Source organism: Staurois parvus, unplaced genomic scaffold (genome assembly GCF_062004578.1).
Source record: "Staurois parvus isolate SC_StPar_1 unplaced genomic scaffold, SC_StPar_1.0 ptg000544l, whole genome shotgun sequence".
NCBI classification, from domain to species: domain Eukaryota; kingdom Metazoa; phylum Chordata; class Amphibia; order Anura; family Ranidae; genus Staurois; species Staurois parvus.
Genome location: NW_028318340.1, coordinates 3,132,489 through 3,156,990, shown reverse-complemented (window position 1 = coordinate 3,156,990; position 24,502 = coordinate 3,132,489). Strand labels below are relative to the sequence as shown.

Genomic DNA, 24,502 nt, shown 5'->3' with positions numbered 1-24,502 from the left:
GGTCTTGTGAGGAGCGAAGAGTACTTGTAGGGTGGTATTTGGATATCAGGTTGGTGAGGTCATTTGTGGCAGTATTATGAATTGCTTTGTACGTCAATGTTAGAAGTTAGAATTTCTGCGTTGGGCAATCGTAAGCCAATGGAGGGAATGACAGAGGGGGGTGGCAGATGCGGAGTGGTTGGAAAGGTGGATGAGTCTGGCCGCAGAGTTCAGGATAGACTGAAGCGGGGATAGTCTGTGATGAGGTAGGCTGGTGAGGAGGGAGTTGCAGTAGTCGAGTTGTGAGATAATAAGGGAGTGAATGCGTTGTTTAGTAGTGTTTGAATTATGAATATAGGGGCAGTGGTGTATCATCATGTGAGCAAGTGTGTGAGGGTCACACAGGGGCCCACTGTGCCCTGCCACACACTGCACACATGAAGTAAACCATCCTGTTTTATCAGCAGTGCTGCATCCTTTACTGCTCTATCCTCCTGTCATTGGTGTTTCTGCCTGGGAGCATGGGGTGGGCACACTGTGTTATCCTGATCCTTTTACTCAATATCTCACTCAGGGGAATCCTGTGAGCGAGATAGTGAGACACAGGATCCACAGTTCCCAGTACAGGATGCTGCATGAAGAGGGCTGAATCTGCTCTGCCCCCCATTCTGCCCCTGCTGTGTCTACCTTGCCCAAACTTCATCCCCCTGATATGCTACACTGCCAGTGAAATGGCTTGCTGCATGGGTATGTGCAGACACCAGATTTGAATATAGAGTGTGCAAAACAGCTTTAGATCTGGGCTGCCTGAGCTTCGGCAAGTAGGTTGGTGTGTGCAGGCATACTGAACACCCCCTTGACATTTGCAGATCTCCCTCCCTCTGCTGCTCTGAGAGCTCTCTCACATTTGTAGCAATGATTGCCACTGCCCTGAACGGTGATCCACACTTGGATAACTTTTCAGAGGCATTTGACAATTGGTGAGGAGGCGATATGTAATATCTTCACCGCCCATTTTAAACCCCCTAAATACTGCACCACCGAACCGCAACAACATCCATTGTAGGGCAGTTGCAGTGCAGTTTCAATCACTGAATGGTTTCTGCTCAACAGGCAGTAGTGCCTACTAAAGGTACCCAGGGTGAACTTCCTGCTGCAGCCATGAAGCAAATCATCGCAGCTGCAGCATGTGTACATTCTCAACCACTGCCTTGTCAGCTAAAGGGGGAGCTGTAGAACCCAAGCTCAACCACGTGTGAAAGAGTCCTATATAGGAATAAGAAAAAAAGCACTGATGCAGAATCCCATGGAAAGGGTAAACCACTGCATAGATCCCACTGGAAGTGATCTTTGTGGATCCCTCTTTGCTCATTCTTACCCCTCTCTCACCCCTTCTTTCTCTCTTGCCCCACCTTGCTCCCCCCCCTCACTCTGCCCACCTGCCCTGCCCCTCCTTCCCCCATTTCACCAACTGGGCCCCAGTGAGCATGCAGAAGAAGCCTCACTGCATTTAAAGGGACATTGACTATCCTGGTCAAAGAGCTTTTTATATCAAATTTAAGCCTTGCCATCAGATTCTGAGGGCCCAAAGTGAGCTAGTTCTCTTGTTGCTAGTTTTCATTGTTCACTGAGGTTGACATCACCTCAGGTTGAAGGTATTGGGTTAACTTCTGAAAAGCAGCCCCTTTAACAGTGATTGAGATTCTGCTGGATGTGTTCTTTCTTTGCTTAGAATGCTAAAAGTGATCATTGCCATTCCACTACTTAAGACTTTATTTGAACCCATTTTTAATATATAATGTAATTATATATTCTAAGCAATTTTCATTTTTTTTCTAAAAAAAATGATTGATTATATATGCACATATATTTCCCAGCTGGTTGAGATTGATGGCATATAAAAAAGTTAGTACTCATTATACTAGAGGGCAGGAGACTAGCCATACTGGTTTAATATAGGTATTGCAATGTTTAATATAAGTGCTAGATCAAAATGGAATAAAAAGGTCAGTTTATAATTTATGTTATTAATGGTATACTATTAATGGAATTTTAGTTTATTTACAGTAATGTAACACCGAGTGTATTCAGTTGAGTTGTATGAAAGATCATATTACGGGTAATGGTTCAGTGGGTATATAAACCACTAGTAAAATGGCAGCAATTGAACTTGGAACGCACGCTGCTCCAATGAGCACTATGGGTAGTGGCTTCCATCGACTTACACACAAGCTGAATACACTGGGTGCCGGTTCCTAGGCACTTTATATGCGAGTGTAATTTTTTACCTTTAAGTTTTATACAGTTTTATGGTATGGGATCCTCCTTCCTGTTTCTTTCATGGGTTTACTCATTCTGAGACTACTAAGTATCTGGAAATAACTGAATGGAGAAACTTCAATGGGGAATGCCGCACAAGCGCTGCAGACCATACTAGAGATAGATGGTCATCCACAGAGGGTGAGTGCCAGTTTATGTGGGGCACCTAGAGCACTGTGAAGTGAAGCACCTTTTATAAAAGTTTGAGCATGAGCACGTAATTTGGGGACTGTATTTTTTTTGCAAATTATAGGACTTCCAACCAACACTCAAAAAATAGAAAATAGAACCGTGCACATCATTCTCTGCTATTAAATACTGAAAGAAAAAAAATATGTGACCAATAAATCTTATAAATTCCAACCAATACATCTTATAAATTCCAACCATATGTATTGGTTGGAATTTATAAGATTTATTGGTCACATATTTTTTTCTTTCAGCATTTAATAGCAGAGAATGATGTGCGCGGTTCAATTTTCTATTTTTTGAGTTTACTGTGCCATTATAGCACCTTATAGAACCATATAGAACAATTGTTTTGAGTTTGTCTGAATTATTTGCACCTAAGTGCGAGTTTCAGGTTGTCAATAAAAAAATGCACCCTGCCAATACATTTTTCCATGTTTTCATGTTTTGTCAGCAAAAAAAAAGTTGTGGGTGGTTGGCAACCTGGTCAGGAAGGAGCTGAGCGGGAGCCAAATGGCTGCACATGGCAATTAACCCCACAACCACCTAGCATATTTTCTTTACTATGTATACAGAAGGTGCTACCTAAAGCCACACCCAATCTTTGCTGCAGTGTGCTCTGCACTTTCTTTTTCTCTGACAGGAGGGCCCAAGTTATGTTCTTGCACACTGGCCCAGTGCTTTCATAAAATGCCCCTGATAGAGAGGTAGGACCTGTGTTCCTTAATGGACTGCAGGAAAGAGTTTTTACAGTGAGTACAAAAATCAAGCTTAACTGGCCCAACACTGTAGTGCAAGAGTAGAGAGTCAGATGGCTCTTAGACTGGAGAGCAGGGGCGGACTGACCATTTGGAAACTCGGTCAGTAGGGAGCCCCATGAGATGCCTCTGGTACCTTTTTCATAGGCTTTTTTGAGTTTGGGCAAGGACACAGGGGCATCATGATCCCCTATTGCCTGGGGGCCCCATGAGTTGTCAGTCCGCCCCTGCTGGAGAGTTTGAATCTGAGACTTGAATTCCTAAAGTTTCTTCTGTGGAAGGTACACTGTGGCATCAGCTGTGTCCAGGACTCCAGGACTAGACTCAGAAAATCCAAATGATTAGACAGCCTCGTAAGGTGACAACGTAAGGTGTAGATGTTCAGATGAGAGGCCAAAGGGCAGAGCCACAAACTAGAGGTGGCCTCATAGCAAAGTATAGGAATTGCTGATGTGTTGGAAAGATGGAGACATTTAAGTAAGCATCTTTGATGTTCACAGTAGCCAGAAAGTTTCCCTGGTGGAGGAAGGCAATGGCAGATATGGCGGATTCCTTATAGAACTGCTTGACCAAAAGGAAGACATTTAGAACTTTAAGATCCATAATGGGGCAAATGCCATCATAGGGCTTGGAAGCATTGAATGGATTGGAGTAAAATCCATTAGAACTATTCTACCATAGGAACTGGGACAATGCCAACTTGACACAGAAGACACAAGAGGGCTCCATGGAGATCTGTGCAGTGACACAGGAAGGTTGAAGATAAGAAACTAAGAATAGGGAAGGGAGAGAAATGCCAGTTTGTGGCCCTGGGATACCACCTCTTGCAACAAGCATCAGAGGTGCAAGCTGTTCATGCATCCAAAAAGGTTAACAAATGTCCCCCACTCTGGAAAGTGGGGACAAGCCTTCATGCAGAAAGCTTTAAGGAGGATTTAACAGATTTTGAGTTGTGGGACTTGCGGGTGGACAGGGAGCCAAGCTTGGAAGGTCTCAATGAGGAGGTCAAGGGATTGGAGAAACAAAAAGGACATTTATTAACAGCCAGAAAAAGAGAAGAGCTCACAAACTGTTCCTTAGGTTACTTTTGCTAAAGAAGGGTGCTATGCCACCCATAGCATCTAAGGAGCATCTCTGATGATGTCAAGAGCTAGTTTGAAGAGACATTGTCCCTTGAATGCCATGTGGATCAAAAACATTTTTCACAAGGGTTCCGTAGTCCAGGACTGTAGCCAAAGTGCCCTATCCATGAACTGACATAGGATACATGCAAGAAATGAGACAGGAGGCTTTTCTAGACAGAAAACAGTACTACCATTTTAAATATATGCTTTTCAGTCTAGATTAGTTCTGGGAGCTGGAACAGGTTTTATACAATAAAGGTCAGCTGGACTGCAGCCTTAAGTTTAGCTTTTTAAATGATTACGTAATATAGTGCTGTTTGCCAGGTCTAACACATATAACGGAACTGATTCTATCACAGACTGGAAATATGTCAGTGATGGAGAACACAGAATTTTAGTGCCTGAGAACACAATGTCTATGCCCCCCCATTACGTTGCATAGTTCATAGTCTGTTCTGGAGAAAGAAGTCTGCTAAAATTCTGCCACCCTATATAACAGGCGACTGTCTCTTTAATGTCCTTGTTCTTTTCAGACTAGTTATGGGGAAAACAGTACTAAAATATTACATTATGGTACTTAAAAGTAGAGACAGGAAATTCTACAAGACAAATAATTACAACACTCCAATTATGATCATTATAGGAGAAAAATCATATTTATAGCAATAATAGAAACACACAATCTATACATGTTATATAAAGCATATGTGTTTGCTACCTGTGACCACATATACTTTTTATAATAGGTATAGATTGTGTTTTGTATTAGTGGTATACTGTACATCCTCTTTTAATTGCTTGCCGACCGCAGATAGCCGAATGACGGCTACACTGCGGCCGTCCAGTTCTGGGAGGGCGTCATATGACGTCCTCCAAGAACGCCCTCTCCTGATGATCAGTGCCCTGATGATCGGTGCCCAGCAGTGCCACCCACCAGTTCTGCCCACCTGTGCCCAGCAGTGCACCCACCTGTGCCCAGCAGTGCGCCCACCTGTGCCACCCAGCAGTGCCACACACCTGTCCCAGAAGTGCCACCTACCTGTGCCCACCCACCTGTGCCCACCAGTGCCACCCACCAGTGCCCATCAGTGCAGACCAGCAGTGCTGCCAGTCAGTGACACCAGTCAGTGCCCAGCGGTTGTGCCAGTCAGTGCCCAGCAGTTACGCCAGTCAATGCCTAGCAGTGCCACCAGTCAGTGCCCAGCAGTGATGCCAGTCAGTGACACCTATCAGTGCTGTCTATCAGTGCCACTTATCAGTGCCGCCTATCCGTGACACCTCATTAGTGCTGCCTATCAGTGCCGCCTATCTGTGCCACCTCATTAGTGCTGCCTATCAGTGCTGCCTATCAGTGCCCATCAGTGCTGCCTCATCAACGCACATCAGCGAAGGAGAAAAATTACCTGTTTGAAAAATGTTATAATTGAAACAAAGAAACTTTTTCTTTTTTTTCAAATTTTTTACAATTTTTTTGTTTATAGCGCAAAAAGTAAATCTCCCAGTGGCGATTAAATACCACCAAAAGAAAGCTCTATTTGTGAGAAAAAAATGATAAAAAGTTCATATGGGTACAATCTTGCATGACCGCGCAATTGTCAATCAAAATGCGACAGTGCTGAAAGCTGAAAATTGGCCGGTAAAGAAGGGGGTATAAGTGCCCGGTAGGCAAGTGGTTAATGATGATAATTGGTGTGTTGTTATTTTTTGTCTTGTAGAGTTTCTTGTCTTGTAAAGGGGACTCCTGCAGACTCTGATATAAGGGGGAACTCTGCCCTTGGTTATATTACCTTGACCTTCATGTAAAAGGAGAAATATGTTTTTGCCATTTGTTATACCATAAGCACATTGCTGTTTGCACTATCTGTGTTTGTAGCTTAAATATTGATATATACACAAAAAAAAAAAACTGTAAATTTGACTAACTTTTTGAACTGTCAGTCAAAAATTGGCTATGTCAGTAAATGTTTGTATCATATCAGTAAAACAATTGGTTCTGCGTACATTTTTTGTGTCGTGTCAGTAAAACAATTGGCTCTGCCAATAAATTGTTTTGTGTTGTGTCAGTAAATTTCACATCAGGAAGTTGGCAACCCTAGTAATGATGTATTTTTTAATAATGAGCTGTATTTTTTTTAAATCTGCTGGAGTTAGGCTTTACTGGCCATTCTCCATTAATGTTTGCCAGCACAAATTGGATGTTTGGATTTAATGGTACAAGTTATAAATCTTTAGTGGCAAAATAAAATCATGCTGCTATCTGAAATTTCATGCTGGAATTTTTATTGAGAATAATAAAAAATCAGCTGTGAAAATTAGGTGTTGGCTGGAAACAATGCTGTAAAAAAATGGGTGGTAGACATGAAGAGATGGTAATATTTTTATTTTCTGTGTCATTGAAAATAACTTATCTTTTTTCATAGCACACACATCTCAAATATGTGCTATCCCTTCTAAACTTGTGTGTTCTGTTTTCTAATACATAATTCAATCCTGGCTTGTTTTTGTGGCTTAATAAACAGATTAACAAATATAATTGTTAGAACAAAATGTGAAACCTGAATGACCCTGCCTGGAAAATCGTTTTCCATCCTATACTACTTTTTCTTCTACATAAAGTAGCAAAAATCCAGGTAGTGAGGAACAGAAGATCAAAGTACAGAAAAGCCTAGATCGAAACTAAATTTTCTTCTTTGACACCCTACACTGTTGCAGGTGGCAGTCAGTGTTGCCAATCTACCAAATTGAAATTCTCTGGCATAGCCAAGGTTTTACTGACATTTCAGTTGTAAGTGCAAATTTCAGTATTTAGGCTATAAACAAGTATAATATGAAATAAGCAATGTGATTTTGGGCACTTTTACACTGATCTGTAACAAAAACCCATATGCATATTTGCAGTGATTTTGCCACGATTTTACCGTGATTGCAGTGTATTTTTCACAGGGCATGTGACTCAAATTCACATAAAAAATACAACACAAGTGCATTTTTTGTATGTGTTTTTGATGCGTTTTCAATGCATTTCAATAGGGTGGTGTGTTTTTGGTTGCGATTTTTTTTAACTTACCAAATATACCCCAAAAATGCAGCAAGCAGGATTTTTCACAATGCAATGGAAGCGCAACAAACTAGTGTAAAGACATACATAGGCATACATAGGGAAGCATTTTTCTTTAGCTTTTTTTGCGTTTTTTAATGCAAAAGTGCTTCAAAAACTCCTCAGTGTGAAAGCAGATTTAAGGTAGATAATAACATATCTCTTATTTTATTTTTGATATAGTAGGTAAGTAGCTCAGGGACAGGACTCAGGAGGGCAAAAAATTAGAATGGACAGGCACACACCTACACACACATGATATTGACTCTCACATTGACACTGATAGCAGTGTGCAGCAGCACAGATGATGATGACACCTCACTGAAATGTAAATCATGAATCCTCTTTAGTGTCAGTGAATCCTTCCAAATAATCTTCAATGTGATAATCCCAAAATAGGATCCAATATCGCTGTGTACCTCCAAAAAAATATAAAAACTAAATAGTGTATTATCCTCAGTGCATCAATAATGAAAACCATATATACATATGTGAAAAATTGTGAAAACATAATATAAAACACAGCGTGAAAAAACGTGAAATAGTGCAGCACTCCGTGTACACTCCAATATGGACACTACTCCGTGAACACTCCAATATGGACACTACTCCGTGAACACTCTGTGAACACTTCTATGTGGCTAGAGTGAATACTCTTATCATCATTATGTGATCAAAAAGCCTTCTAAGAGAGAAAATTCAATTGGCCACCAATCTTCATGCCGGCCATAGACGGTTCGAAAATCGGCAGATTTTTCGTCCGAAAAAAAAATCGGCCGATTTTCACACTGTTAGTGGGTTAATTGGGCGGCCGCTTTTCGGGTTTTTTGCACATTTTTTTTTGGTCATGTGGCAAAAATTCGCGGGCGATTTTGACGATTGGCCGATTTTCCCTGCAATGATGGGCAAATCGGCCGATCGTTTTACCGATAAAAAATCTGTGCATGAGCTGTGACCTGAAAGGGACAGAAGTTATGGGGTGAACTCTATGATTTTGTCGGCTGATTTTTTTTACCGTTGGTGGTAACGTCGGCCGAACGAACGACCAATTTTTCGTTTTTTTTTTTTTTTTCAAAAAATCGGCTGATGTTTGACCCGTCTATGGCCTGCATTAGGTTAATCCACAGATGTTATATCAGATGCCAGACATCCCATACTTCCAAATGTGGCATTTTGCTTCTCAGAGCCAACCATAGATAATCACTCAGAAAAAAAAGATACAAATAACTAATAAAAGTGTATAAATACCAAAAAATATTTAAATAGATAATTTCAACTAATCAATCTCCTCCAAATAAATATCAAAATAATTCCACATGAAATACTCCTCTAAAAAAATATTTTACCAAGTGCTCATAAATCATCTATTAGTGACATGATGTACTTACTAATACCCTCAATTTCATTTATATTCATAATACCCTCATTTAATATAATAAAGATGATAAACCAACTAATAACCCTCAACTAAAACGCATTTAAATGATCCCCCATAAATAAAATAACCAAATGCTCATAAATAATTAGTAGTGATTAGTATGAATCCAAATATCATCAAAATAATAGTCCCATTGAATAAACAATTGTTTATATATAGTGACTTGGTGCTTGTTGTTCTTCAGTTTGTGACTTTTGTGAATCCTTCAAATAGTGAAGATGTGCGCTCACCTCCTTTGATGCCTGCAATTAGGCTATACACGCTTTCGGTTCACTTTCCCTGGAACCTGCTGGACATATAGGGAAAGTGAACCGAAAGCGTGTATAGCCTAATTGCAGGCATCAAAGGAGGTGAGCGCACATCTTCACTATTTGAAGGATTCACAAAAGTCACAAACTGAAGAACAACAAGCACCAAGTCACTATATATAAACAATTGTTTATTCAATGGGACTATTATTTTGATGATATTTGGATTCATACTAAATTACTAATCACTACTAATTATTTATGAGCATTTGGTTATTTTATTTATGGGGGATCATTTAAATGCGTTTTAGTTGAGGGTTATTAGTTGGTTTATTATCTTTATTATATTAAATGAGGGTATTATGAATATAAATGAAATTGAGGGTATTAGTAAGTACATCAGTACATCATGTCACTAATAGATGATTTATGAGCACTTGGTAAAATATTTTTTTAGAGGAGTATTTCATGTGGAATTATTTTGATATTTATTTGGAGGAGATTGATTAGTTGAAATGATCTATTTAAATATTTTTTGGTATTTATACACTTTTATTAGTTATTTGTATCATAATTTGAATTAATTTAATGGTAATAATTTAATTATTATTTATTGAGAAGTATTTAGGAGCGCAACATATATTTGTAGATATTTCCAACACAGTTGTAGTTATGTGTTTCATGTTTGCGATCCTCTAGTAATTATCACACCTGTGGCTCGCAAGTCACTCTGATTCATCTATACCCGAAAAAAAGATAACCATATAGTGTAGTGTGTCATATAAATAAATCCAGGTTGTATTAGTTATGCTTACATTTAAACTAGTATAAAATCGCATAAAAACCGTTGTGCTTTCCAGGCTCCTGTAGACAAAAATAATAAATGCACATTTTTTTAGCTGCAAAAAAATGTGCATTTGTTATTTTTGTCCAAAAGGTGAACTTATCCTTTAGGATAGACAGCTCTTCTGATAGGAATAACTGACCTTTAGTCAACAACCTTGTAGGTAGTATGTTTTCTCCATTGTAGGAGGCACTTGAACAGAGTAGTACCACAGACTGGAGAGGAAGTCCTAGGGAAACCTGGTTTCTCTATGGTTTCCTGGTTCAATTGGAGTAGTGTTCTGGCTGGGATCATGGCAGCCATGTGTCTCTCTGTGGCCATCTTTGATCAGTAAGGTCTATTTAAGCCCCTGCCCCCAGGTTTTGGCGCACATTTTGCGAGTGGCTAGTGTAGGGAAAGAGATCCTGCTTGTTATGGAAAGCAAATAGCGGTAAGGAAGGGTACTTGAGGAGGAGAGACAGGTTAAGAACTCGCTATCCTGGAAAGAATCCTTCCCTCTTGGGACCAGACCAGCCAGGCCACACTTCACCTTCTGAAACAGATGCTGTTGACACCTCTCCTCAGCCAAATTTGAATGCATTTAACTGTGAGTTGTATACTTTGTAGCGCTCTCCTGTCAAGGTTGTTTGTAATGCTGGCAATCTGTTCAATACAAGTTCCCAGTTTTGCTGCAGCCAGACTGTATATTTACTGTCCCCACCATGCTGCACCTCCCCGCAACCCATTAAATCAATATGCTACACACGGAGGGAGTGAATTTTAATCAATAGTTAAGATAACATCAGGTGCATCACTGTTTCCACCATGTAATCTGATTGATCGAAATACGATTGTATCCATGAACAAAGTATCTTAGTGCTGATAGTCAATGCAAAATGATCAATAATTTTCTGCTCTGTTCGGTTGATTGGATCTGATCTATATTAAGTCTAAATTGGTCAAAAGGGAAGTTATGACTTTTAAAATTTTTGCAAATCTGATCTTTTTGATTGAATCACATAAAATACTGTAATCCTAGCGCCATAATACTATAATAAAATAGAGATTAATGTTTGGAATTTTATTTTCTGTTTATGCATATTGCAGAGGGATTTCTGGCACCAATCACTATGAAGGAAAGAGTTATGTAAACATTTTGTTTTACTAATTTCCGCATTATGTAATACTGGGAGAGAGTTGTATATCTTATGTTGTGGTAATGCTAATGCTTCCTTACCAGATAAACCAAAGTATAATCAGACAGAACTGTACTGCTGTATTAGTTTAATTACACTTTAGCATAGAAAGAAGACATATCTAAGTTCTACAAAGGAGGCACGTCATCTAATAAATCATACTGAGTTTGTAATCATGCAGATGAAAGAAAATGTAACTATGGCTGAGCTCAGCCACTAAATATGTTACGTAGATGTCAGCAGTATATTAACAGTGTGAATCTCTTGGTTTCTTCATCTATGGTTTAATAGAACTACATGACGCAGAATCTGTTCTCTCACAACCTAACCTTTCATCCTCCACTATTCTATCACGCACATGTCAATGTACAAGTGTTTTATCTGCACTCACACCAGTTCATATACTGTGTGTTCTTTTTTAAATGTGTGCCAAGAACAACAAGTCTATGAACATGCTATTCCAGACTTGTATACTTTATCGTTATTGTAAGGCAGACTATGATGTCTTGGAAGACACTTACAAAGGAAGTACCTGTCATTCGGATGTCATGTAAGGATATTGCAACAAAAATGTTAAAAATCTCTGTTTATGATAAGTTCCTTCTACACTATACAGCTAGTTTAAAGCCTTACCAAACCCCCAAAATAAAAAATTAATTAAGGATTTTGCAGCCTACCAGCCCTTAGATGTAGTAGCTGTATAGTTTTCTCATTATTTTTGCCTAGTGATCTTGCCACTTCCTGTCCTATGGTGACAATGATCACTCACTGTACTTTATCTATGGAGGAACAGTGTTGTCACTCTAGGATAGAAAGTTTATGACTACAGAGCACCCCAACTCTCCATAACATAGGGAGGCAGTGATCTTTAATCTACAGACTGTAACAAGACTGAGAGCACAAAGAATTGTGTCACTCTGTGGCCATCTTGGGTCAGTAGGGTCTATTTAAGCCCAGCGCCCGGGTTTTGGCGCACATTTTGCGAGTGGTTAGCGTAGGGAAAGAGACCCCGCTTGTTATGGAAAGCAATTAGCGGTAAGGAAAGATACTAGAGGAGGAGCGACAGGCTAGGAACTCGCTATCCTGGAAAGAATCCTTCCCTCTTGGGACCAGACTGGCCAGGCCACACTTCACCCTCCGAAACAGATGCTGTTGACACCTCTCCTCAGCCGCATTTGAATGCATTTAATTGTGAGCTGTTTCCTTTGCAGTGCTCTTCCGTCAAGGGTGTTTGTAATGCTGGCATTCTGTTCAATGTGTGCCAAGAACAACAAGTCTATGAACATGTAATTCCAGACTTGTATACTTTATCGTTATTGTAAGGCAGACTATGATGTCTTGGAAGACACTTACAAAGGAAGTACCTGTCATTCGGATGTCATGTAAGGACCTACGTAAATTACAACAAAATTTTTAAAAATCTCTGTTTATGATAAGTTCCTTCTACACTACACAGCTAGGTTAAAGCCTTTCCAAATCCCCAAAATAATAAATTAATTAAGGATTTTGCAGCCTACCAGCCCTTAGATGTAGTAGCTGTATAGCTTTCTTATTATTTTTGCCTAGTGATCTTGCCACTTCCTGTCCTATGGTGACAATGATCACTCACTGTACTTTATCTATAGAGGAACAGTGCTGTCACTCTAGCATAGAAAGTTTGTTATTACTACAGAGCACCCCAACTCTCCATAACATAGGGAGGCAGTGATCTTTAATCTACAGACTGTGAACAAGACTGAGAGCACAAAGAATTATCAGCTCGCTTAATGTATGGCAGGATCAACATGTATTTTTCTATACTTGTGTTTTAAAGAGACAAAATGCAGGGAAATATGCATGCATTGAAGATGTACCTATGGTCAGAATGTAAAATCATATATTCATTTCCACGTTATATTTCAGTTATTTCTAGCCTACTCTTATTTATCTGAATGATCTTGAAGTTTGTAAACTTACTTTGTGAAGATCCCCACACATTTACTTCCTTGAATTCAATGAAACATATGTATGTACAGAGAGCAGAGTTCAGGAGTACACTACATACAAAGTGTAGAGTTCAGGGTTGCGTTACAGGCAGAGTGTAGAGTTCAGGGGTGCTTTACAGACAGAGTGTAGAGTTCAGGGGTGCTTTACAGGCAGAGTGTAGAGTTCAGGGTTGCGTTACAGAGAGAGTGTAAAGTTCATGGGTGCTTTACGTACAGAGTTAAGGGGTACACTACATACAAAGTGCAGAGTTCAGGGTTTGCGTTACAGACAGAGTGTAGAGTTCAAGGGTGCTCTACATACAGAGTGCAGAGTTCAGGGTTGCATTACAGAGAGAGTGTAGAGTTCATGGGTGCTTTACGTACAGAGTGCAGAGTTAAGGGGTACACTACATACAAAGTACAGAGTTCAGGGTTTGCGTTACAGACAGAGTGTAGACTTCAGGGGTGCTCTACATACAGAGTGCAGAGTTCAGGGTTGTTCAGGGTACTCAGTGGGATCTGCTCCCAATCTGAGGGAGCCACTGGGAGGCAAGCTATCACTTGTAAACACTGCTCTGTTTATAAGTGATAGTGGTGAGCAGGGAGCAGAGGACCTGAGCCAGAGGCAGCGGAACTGAGTTCCACCAAGTTCCAGCTGAAAGAAAGCCCTGACTGTGATGATAGTACTCCTTTACCTAGAATTCTACATTATTCCACTCACATTATCCTATGTCATAAATAATAAGCTCTCAGATTAGTACATAAGAACATGATACAACGGATAGATTTGCAAATATACTGTATATATAGTATATGTGCAATCATCACAGCATCACAAAAATCACTCACCCCTTCTAAAATATCCTGAAATTTCTATTATACAACAGGAGCTGCAAAACAAATTGCTCTGCTGTGCTGTCTCTTTAGATAGCCCATTGTGCTTTCGATTTCTGATTTCATTTATTAAATGTCTATTATAAAATACAATGTCTATTGTAAAACAAAAAACTATCTATAGATAGTGATATATATAATTTTAAAGTATATATAAAAATATAATATAAAACTGAAATGAAATAAATAAAATGGACCCAAACCATTGTTTCCCGCTAACAAACTGGCACCATAGTACAGAGACAGAACTATCTAAGAACTAGTCTTAACCAAAAACAAATGACTGTCACAATGCACTAGAAGCAGATTTTCTATGAAGCAGTATTAAACCCAAAAAACAAAATGTAATATATTGCAAAATATCAATCCGGGAAGGATCACCAGGTGAAAAAAAAGAAAAAGGCCTAAAAAGAAAAATGATGCAGCCACCACATCTAAGAATTGGTGAGCTAAAATGTACAAAATGTTTGTTTTTGGGTGTAGTACCGCTTTAAGTTCAGCAAATGCATGGAACTAAAAGCAGTATGCAAGAGAGCAAAAATCTGAAAGCATCAATACAGATAATGAAATGAATAACATAACTTGGCATTTAATCACAGCAGCATTTTTATTAGTTCATACAAAGCTATAAAATAGATGATTAGCTCTAACAAGCATGACATTTATAACAATCTATAGCTCAATATTATTATATAAGTAATGGGTTCTCAGTAAACTGCTTTTAAGCAACAATAAACCTTAGAGTGTATTAAATCCCAGTAGGGGGTGCTTGAGATGAAGAAATAGTACTTAGCTACAAACCTTATTTAAAAAAACACTATAAACAGCACCTTAGTAGCACTCATAAAGCAGAGAGTTCTGTGACCAGATGATGGCTGATGGTTTTGGTGTGAAGGGAAACTGATGAAAACCAGGAATGATTATGTAGTACTAGCACTATTGATGTACCAAACAGCCCCCTGTTTGGTTTATGGTCGAATATTTGACCCTAACGACCGCGAACTTCAAACCGGGACAATACAGTAAGCGGTATCTTACTAAGTATGCAGTAAGATGCTGAACAACATTTAAAAAAAAAACTTACTAAAATACCGCATGAGTTATTTTATTAAGTCATGCGTTATTTTAGTAGTGAAAACATGCTTCAATGTTTCAGCTGTCAGCGGGGTTCCCCACTGACAGCAGAATGTAAAAAAAATTGCCAGCAACTCAACATTTTGCAGAAAAAAAATGGCGTGGAATCCTCCCATCCATATCAAGCACTTCAGGTCTGGTATGGATTTTGAGGGAAACCCCCACGTCAAAATTTAATAAAAATGGTGTGGGGGTCCCCCCCCAAAATCCATACCAGACCATTATTGGAGCATGCAGTCTGACAGGTCAGGAAGGGATGGGGGCGAGCGAGCTTCCCCCCTCCTGAACCATACCAGGCCACATGCCCTCAACATGGGGGGGGTGCTTTGGGGCAGGGAGGCTCCCCCCCTTAAAGCACCTTGTCCCCTTGTTTTAGGGAACAAGGGCCTCTTCCCCACAACCATGGCCGGTGGTTGTATGGGTCTGCAGAAAGGAGGCTTATTGGAATCTGGAAGCCCCCCTTATCTAAGGGGGTCCCAAGATCTCGGCTCTCCCCCATATGAATGAGTATGGGGTACATGGTACCGCTACTCATTCATGAAAAAAAAAGTTTAGTATAAAAAATTACAGTAGCCAGTCTTTAACAAGTCCTTTATTAAAAACAAAAATAAAAAAAAAATGTCCCACCGCTGACCCGATTAACAAAAAAAAAAGGCTCAGCTCTCGATGCTGGCTCCAGCTGACAGCTGCGCTATCCTGCCAGTTCTTAAATATTTAAGAGGCGGAGCCACCAGGTGAAGTCACCCGAGTGACTCCACCCCCTTGTGATGTCATTGTGTGCTGTGATTGGCCAAAGCAATATCTAAGAGGCAGGCCGCTGAACGCCCTTACTGTTCGTGTTTGCCGATGTTTGAGTCGAACGTATCAAGCCCAACACTAACTAGAACTAGATTGATCATTTAGAACTTTCTCTTCACTGAACTGAAATCCACAGAGCAACCATTTAGTCAATCATAAACATATTTAGCAGCTAGTAAAGGTGTAATGTTAAACTTCTGGAATGATTCCAAATTTAAAAGGTCTAGTCACAAACTGCTGATTCATTGCTTTGAATACCATAAAAAAGGAGTCAGAGCTGTCCTTAGCAAGTAGAGGGAGCCATCACTAACTATCAAACTCAGTCACTAACAATGATTGGCCTTGTTGAGGAGACTGGAATGATGCTAAAACTGCTATTTCTGTAATCAACTATCTCTAGCAAAGATAAGTAATCCTAACACTGACGTACAAAGCTGTCCACCATACTGCCCCGAACTACATCACTGACCTAATATCCAAGTACCGCCCAGCACGCACACTCCGCTCCTCACAAGACCTCCTTCTCTCTAGTTCCCTGGTCTCCTCCTCCCATGCCCGCCTCCAGGACTTCTCCAGGGTGTCACCCATCCTCTGGAACTCCCTGCCCCAACCCATCAGATTATCACCTACTCTCCTCTCCTTTTGGCGCACCCTGAAAACCCATCTCTTCAGGGAAGCCTACCCCACCCCCTGCTAACTTGCCGACCTCCTCCACTCCTCCTACCACTCCATCCCCCACAGCTATCTCCTCCTGTACCACTATCCCCTCCCTCCTAGATTGTAAGCTCGAAAGAGCCGGGCCCTCAATCCCCTCATGTTTTGCATTGTATTGGTATTGTTCTGTCACATGTTCTGTCTCCCTTTGTAATGTACAGCGCTGAGCGAACTATTGGCGTTTATAAATACTGTATAATAATAATAAAATGATACTTTTTATTCTTTATATCTGTGTTTGAGTGTATTATTATTCAACGGCACTATATCAAGCAGCTCAAATTGATTTTTGGTGGATTATTTGTTCAATACATTACAAAGTCATGTAGTTAGGATATTTTTTTACCCACTATTAGAATATAGTCTCCCTTATATTCCTCTGCACTTGACTTTCTAAGAGCACACATAATCAAGAAAATTGTCTGCAAAGTGCAGTAGTCATGACCAATATGGGGACTAGACATGTGCAAAATGAAAACATTCGATTAGTTATTTGACTAATTTTGTTTCATTCAATTAGTTAAATTTCTTAAATTTATTTTTCGGAATTTGTTCCATTTATTTGAATTTGACCAAATTTGACATTTCGAATGGATCTGAAAATAATTCTGTTGTTACAATCCACAATCCGTATGTGCTTTTGATGGTATATGGGCTATGTGAAGAGTTGCGTGACCATATTGGAAATTTCTATTTCAGCAAAATTTCATAGTGTCTTTGCTGATCACTACTCACATCACCATAGTGCAGCTCACAATTTTTTGTTAAGTAGTTTAGTCTTTTCTAATCTATTCAATGCTTTTCTATTAATTTATATTCTATTCTAATGTATTCTGTTCAAATTCAAATTCATTCTATTCAAAATTCGAATTTCGGAAGGCAGTTATATTCTTTCTATTTTATTCCATTCTGTGTTTTTTCTATACTTCTATTCTGTTCTTTGATTCTCTATTCTTATCTTTTTTAATCTTTTCTATTCTATTCTTTGATTTTCTATTATATTCTAATATTTTCTATTCAATTCTATTCTATTCTAATTAATTCTATTCTATTCCTTTATTTTCTGTTTTGCGCTGTTTTACTTTATTATTTTCTATTCTATTCTTTGATTTTCTATTCCAATCTTTTCTATTCTATACTAATTGATTCTATTCTTTTTCTATTCTGTTCTTTGATTTACTATTTCATTCTATACTAATTTATTCTATTCTTTTTCTATTCTATTTTTTTATTTTCTAGTCTAATCTTTTTTATTCTATTGTAATGGATTCTATTCTTTTCTATTCCTTTATTTTATATTCTATTTTGTTCTGTTTCACTCTATTATTTTCTACTGCATTCTGTTCTATTCTTTTATTTTCAATTCTTTTCTTTTTTCCTCTATTCTTTTCTATTCTATTCTATTTCTTTATTTTTTGTTCTATTTTATTCTATTCTTGTTTTCAAATTCAAATTGGCTTTCAAATTTTAATTTGTTTTCAAATGTGTTTTCCGATTTGAATTGATTCGAATTTCAGCCGAATTTCAGATTCGTTTAAATTTGTTACTATTGTAATTCGGATACATCCAAATCTCTGATTAATGGAAAATTCATCCGAATTTTGATTTCTGAATAAAACAAACTGCACATGTCTAATGGGGACCCCTAATGTGGCCTTTCATGTCTTGCTTTACTTTTAAGTTTACTGAAGAAAGGCAAATGGCGTAGGCTTTTGTGTGAGTTCTTCTCTGGAGTAGGGGACCTCAACTCCCCTTTGATTCTGTGACCCCCATTTATTCACCCCCGATCTTCACTATGTTTCAGAGAACCATGGTAGAGAATTTTTCTAGTTTACATTACAAAGTCTTGACTGGTCACATGTAATAGGTCAAGACAAGGCATTTCCTGCACGAGAAGATAAACATCATTTTCCAGCTGGCATTGCTTACTAAACGGGAAAATATATTTTTTTTCATTTGTATATACTATACATTTTTAAAAGGATGTTTGATATATGTTTAACTATTTTTGTAAAATATTTAACAAATAAAGCTTTACCCTACTGGCACACTGATGCCACAGAGCACAGACTATGGGTTTTAAAATGAAAGATCAGAGCAGAAGCAGATTTTTTGCAGACTATCACTCTTTCTGATTTTGCCGAGAGAGAGAGAGAGAGGGGAAAAGATTATGAATGAATAACTGTCCAAATTTTTCAGCTGTATGTATATTTTCAGCTTGAACTTGAGCAAATGAGAAATGTAAACCACAGTTTTCCTAGCTTAGTAAATATGTGGAAAGGAAGTTGGCGCTCCACCTGCTGTCAGGAAATGATAAGTCTGAAATACTTTTTGTAATATATTTGTAATATATTCAACAAAAATTAAAAAAAAAAGTTTAATTAGTTAATAATATATAGTTCTGAATTTTTAAAAATAAATACATACCTACATACAAACACTTCAACACAACTTAACCACCTAATGTTAATGAATACTGGTTAGAATACCAGTCAGGTTTTTGCGCAGATTGCTCACTCACCAGATAAGCAATCAATCTGCGCATTTAGAGATATCAATCTCAGAAAACTGGGGGTCCCTTCAAGGTATGGTCAGGCCTGGTATCCTCACCCTCCGACATCCGCTACCAATGTTGGTATTCCCGCTCTGTGGATGGTTAAAGCTCCCAGGGAGCCACAAAAAGAGGAGGCCAATAGCGTGATATTGTTTATAAAGGGGGTAATTTATTGCAACCAAGCCAAAGTAAAACAAAACACACTGACCAATAATAGTGTTCCAAGATGGCCGCCAGGACCAAGGTGGTGCCAGTGCCGTGGCGTCCAGATGCTGTAGCTCCTCTCTGACGCGTTTTGTGCAATAGCACATATTCATTGGGGGTGTGCATGCAGCAATGGACGCTTCACAATGCTTATATAAGGTAAGTGGCGCATGTGCATTCTGTGCGCACCACTTCTTGATTGTTCAATGACTGTGCGCCAGCGCCATTTTGGCATAGTTGGCGTAACGACGCATGCGCATCTTGCGGGCCAATTACCAACAATACAGTGTCTAAGTGCATTTTGGCCGCACATGTGCAAGCGCCATGTCAATGAAGAAGCGAACTGAGTACATTACACTAGGATCACCAGGGAACAAAAGAATATGCTATCACTCACCAAATTTTTGGCATAAAAGCATATAACAAATTCTGTTATGTGACACGTATTTTATAATCCAGTGCTAGTATAATGGGTGATATTTATAGGCGCAATCGCGCATATATATTAATGCGCCCAAGGACAATAGCGGTAATAAACGTAAAATAAGGTGCATGATAATATTATAATATGATGATAATATACCCATAAAAATCATGGCTATTTGGTGATGGAAGTGATAAAATAAGATATAATAAGATATATGTAAATGTCTGGAAATCCAATACATAAAAATTATATAGGAATGTATAGAGATATAAACTGATCAGTGAGATAAAATGATAAAATATGCATTTATATATCTATATATTATTCATGTATAAGAAACTACACAAATTGTTTTAATAAATACAATATAGAATAGAATGAAAAGAAATAGAATAAGATACTCAGAAAACTAAAAAATAATAAAAAATAATAAAAAAATGTTGTTTTAAAATTCGCAATAACCATAAAAAACAGATAAAAATAGAGATAAAAGGGAGTAAGTGCCAAGATGATGTACAAGGAGTGGGCTGCTAAAAAGATAATGTATAATCCAATAAATTAAACCAAAGAGGAACACATTAAAACTATAAGATTGGCAGTATTTGGCTGTATGAAATGGGGAATTAGCTATTGTCGATAAAATAATTAATGTCCATATCAATATTCAACCCCTTAGGGAGCATGGACCCCATTTTGAAAATCCATTTGTGATACCGCCCTTCTTTTATTAGTGCCTCTCCAATGAGCCTGCACTATATCAATCCCCATAAAAATTAAAGAGGATGGATCTCTATTATGATGCAGTCGATAATGTTTTGAGAACGAATGTTCCTTATAGCCCCTATTCACGTTAAAAACATGCTCCCGTAAACGGTCTCGTAATCTTCTTGTGGTATGACCAATGTATTGTTTTTTACAAGGACATTGCAAAAGGTAAACTACGTACCTACTGGTACAGGATATAAAGTTATTGATCTTATAAACCTTTCCAGTACTGGAAGAGGTAAATTCCTCAACTTTCTTTTTTCTATGACCATTACAAGTGCAAATTACGCATTTATTACATGGATAGAATCCTAACATGTTATTAAAAAATGTCACGTTAATAGGTGGATCAATAATATTCGGGGCTATTTTGTTCCTAAGAGGTCCAGCTCTCCTGAATGTAACTTCCAGTTTATCAGGAAGGATTTTTGCCAAAACTGGGTCATCTTTCAGAATCTTCCAATTATCATTATTAATCCTCGTGATGACCATATGCTGCATGGAAAAAGTGGTAACGAATGGGCAGATTCTGGATTGTTTTGGTCTCAAGTTATTACCTAACAGTTGATTCCTGTCCATGTTTGCCACTGTTTGCATGGTGCATGTAAGGATGGATTCATCATACCCCTTCTCTATGAACCTGTCCTTCAGCACAGTGTCCTGTGAGAAATAGGTCTCAAGAGAGGTACAATTCCTCCTGATCCATAGGAACTGTCCCTTCGGTATATTTGAAAGCCAGCCTGGGTGATGGCAACTGGTAACAGGAATATAACTGTTGTGATCCGTCTCCTTAAAAAATGACGAAGTGACAATCGCTCCATCTGAGTTTGTTAGTGTGAGGTCCAGAAAGTTAACACTAATCGTGCTGTATTCATATGTAAGCTTGATATTCAGAGAATTATTATTCATAGAGAAATTGATTAGCGCCTGTTCCTCTCCTTTCCAGATTAGCAGAATGTCATCTATGTATCATCTGTAAAAAAATAATTCAGGCCAGTCTCTCGCATAAACAATATCCTCCTCCCTCCTGGCCATAAATAGGTTGGCCAGGCTGGGAGCAAACTTTGCTCCCATCGCAACTCCCTTGGTTTGTAGGTAAAACTTGCCATCAAACCAAAAATAGTTTTTGGTCATTGTGAAATCTAAAAAGGTTAAAGTAAATGTTTTTTGTAAAATAGGCATGTCACTAAGATCCTCTAGATAAAACGCTACTGCCTGCACCTGCACTTAGACACTGTATTGTTGGTAATTGGCTCATGAAATGCGCAAGCGCCGTTACGCCGGCTATGCCATAATGGCGCTGGCACACAGTCATTGAACAATCGAGAAGTGGCGCATGCGCCACTTACCTTATATAAGCATTGTGAAGCGTCCATTGCTGCATGCACACCGCCAATGAATATGTGCTATTGCACGAAATGCGTCAGGGAGGAGCTACTGCATCTGGACGCCACGCCGCCAGCACCACCATGGTCCCGGCAGCCACACTTTTACTGGTCAGTGTGTTTTGTTTTACTTTGGCTTGGTTGGATATCACGCTATTGGCGTGGTATTTTTTATGACAACACGTGTCTTATGCTATTTATGCTATTTAAGCTATTTATATATTGGATTTTGATGTCTTCAAGTTCCACTGATTTCATAATATTCTTTGATCTGGTTATTTTAGCGCTACACCCTGTTGTATATTATTGATTTCTAGAGGTTTTTGGTATCTTTGATGTTTAGCAGCTGACAGACTTTTAGCGTTCGCTTATCCTTTTTCTTTAAGTAAAAAAATTCACTCGCTTGTTCTTCCTTTCTGTAAAGCGCCTTTGATAGTTAATTGATTATTCCTGTCAATATATCTGCTTGCCCTTGCCTTATGGACAAGGTTGTTTACTGACAGGTCTGTAGGAGACCTGCATGACACCATATATGTGCCTTCAATATTTTTGTCAGAAGGTGAACTTATTTTTTAATAGTGCCTTAGAGAGCTTATATTACAGGGAACCACTACGTCACTCCATTCACCGGTGTGCAATCCAGGAGCTGGATAGTCTACACCAGATGTGATGTCAAGGTCCACCTCAAAGCTTTTCACCAATTAGGAAGCCTCCTAATGTTAATGGATACTGGTTAGAGTCCCAGTTGGGTTTTTGCTACTCTCTTTTCTAATTGCATTCTTTACAAACATTTATGTAGGAACTGAATGTTGCAGTGTGGCCTCCATGTGCCCTCTGGGTCTGCATGCTATTGCAGTTACTGCAACATCTATATCTACAGTACTACGTTTGTACGTACCAAATAATATTTAGAATTTTTTTCTGTACTGTTTCTCCTGGAATTGCTAAAGTGCCCACCCAAAAGCCAAATATTGTCAATACAGTAATTTTGAAAAATCTTTGTTAATAATCAGTCTTTTTATGAACTGCCTCCAATGATCATAGCCAATCAACCTCAAAAGGAGTGGAAAATGTAGTTGTATAAGGTCTGGAGTGATGTATTTATGAGGTTCACATACAGTCCTTCCTATGGTTGCTCAAATTAAACAGACAATTGCTGTGGGTGTCAAATGCCTCTCATCATAGATGGTCAGAACTGTTGTATGTATTCTGCCTGTTTTCTAGATTTATAAGGGTTAGCCATGTAAAGAAAGCTTAGTAAGCTCAGAAATCAGAATTAAGCATAAGTTTATTTGGAATAATAAACAAATTCGACTTTTTTCCCTTTCTCCAAAAAATAAAGTATATGAAATTATGATGAAATGCTGAACCAAATAAATATTTATCTTTCGAAAGCTATATACAGTGATACGTCAGTTGCAGTTTCCAATTTCCATTGAAATACTTGTCTTGTACATACAAGGAAACCAACCAAAGTGTAGTCCCTGTGAGATTTCAAAATAATTTAAATCCATTATCTGTTTTCCAAACTGCAGTAATTTAATATTTTTAACAGAATACATTTTTTTAAATTCCATGATGTGAGGATCATGTAAAGTGTTTAAAGTTGGCAGATGGTTATGTTCATCTTGTCAGCAATTTAGACAGCTTGATTGCTGATGAAAACTGAAAATTGCAAAGTATATAACACAAAATATGTACCTAAAGAACAACTTTAAAATAAACCCCTCATCCATTACAAGCACATTTTCTTTTCTGGTCGATTCCCCCTCCCACTTACAGAATTGGGAAATGTTTAACTGTTTCTAGAAAAGTAGGTTACCTTCTTTGTGCTGCAATGTAGCATTTGTTGATTTCTTGCCTAGGAGAGAATTATGCAGGGATGCTCCACTGCCTCCTGAGATACCCACATCACATTCCAAGAGGCAGTGTCTGAATCTGATGAGTCACAGGATTCCCTCCTCCATTCAGAGATCATGTTGCAGGCAGTGACAGCAATGAAAACATTTTTCTCAGTAGATGAAAGAGTAGGTTGGGGCAGGTCCCTGTCAGAAGGTTTTTTTTAATTGAATTCATCCAAGAGATTCAAAGCTATTAACCCACCTTATGCTGGAAGTTCAGAGGCAGAAAGATGATGGGGATGCTACCTGCATGATATAGGTCATCCTTACAGGTAAATTGGGTCACTAAAGCTGTAAAGGTAAAAATAATTTTTTTTAGCTACACTTCAAGGATGTTTTAGTCCACAGCCATCTGGATAAACATTATAGCATTATAATGTGGACATTGCAAGGCATTAAAATATACTAATAAGAACAATGATAAGACAATTTTGTAGAAGGATTATAGAGCATGTAAGTGACATCTTTCTGAAAATATAAGAAACTCTGGAAAAGCATGTGTAGGGAGAACATAAGGGAAACCCAGACTGTCCAGCTTTTTGGGTAATCAATTCAAAGGCAGGCACCTAATGGATAAAATGAGGGCTTTCA

At 38.6% G+C, this 24,502-nt stretch overlaps 1 long non-coding RNA gene across 2 annotated transcripts in view; it reads right to left on the bottom strand.

Annotated features, from left to right (window-relative positions):
* The window catches only part of LOC149451228 (uncharacterized), a 45,785-nt gene extending 21,629 nt beyond the window's left edge, over positions 1–24,156 (bottom strand). The window contains exon 1 of one of the 2 annotated variants that reach the window (XR_016315126.1): positions 23,833–24,156. This is a non-coding gene — a long non-coding RNA (uncharacterized LOC149451228). The remainder of the gene's footprint in view (positions 1–23,832) is intronic. The other variant, XR_016315127.1, reaches the window with a different exon arrangement.
* Positions 24,157–24,502: the final 346 nt, after the last annotated feature.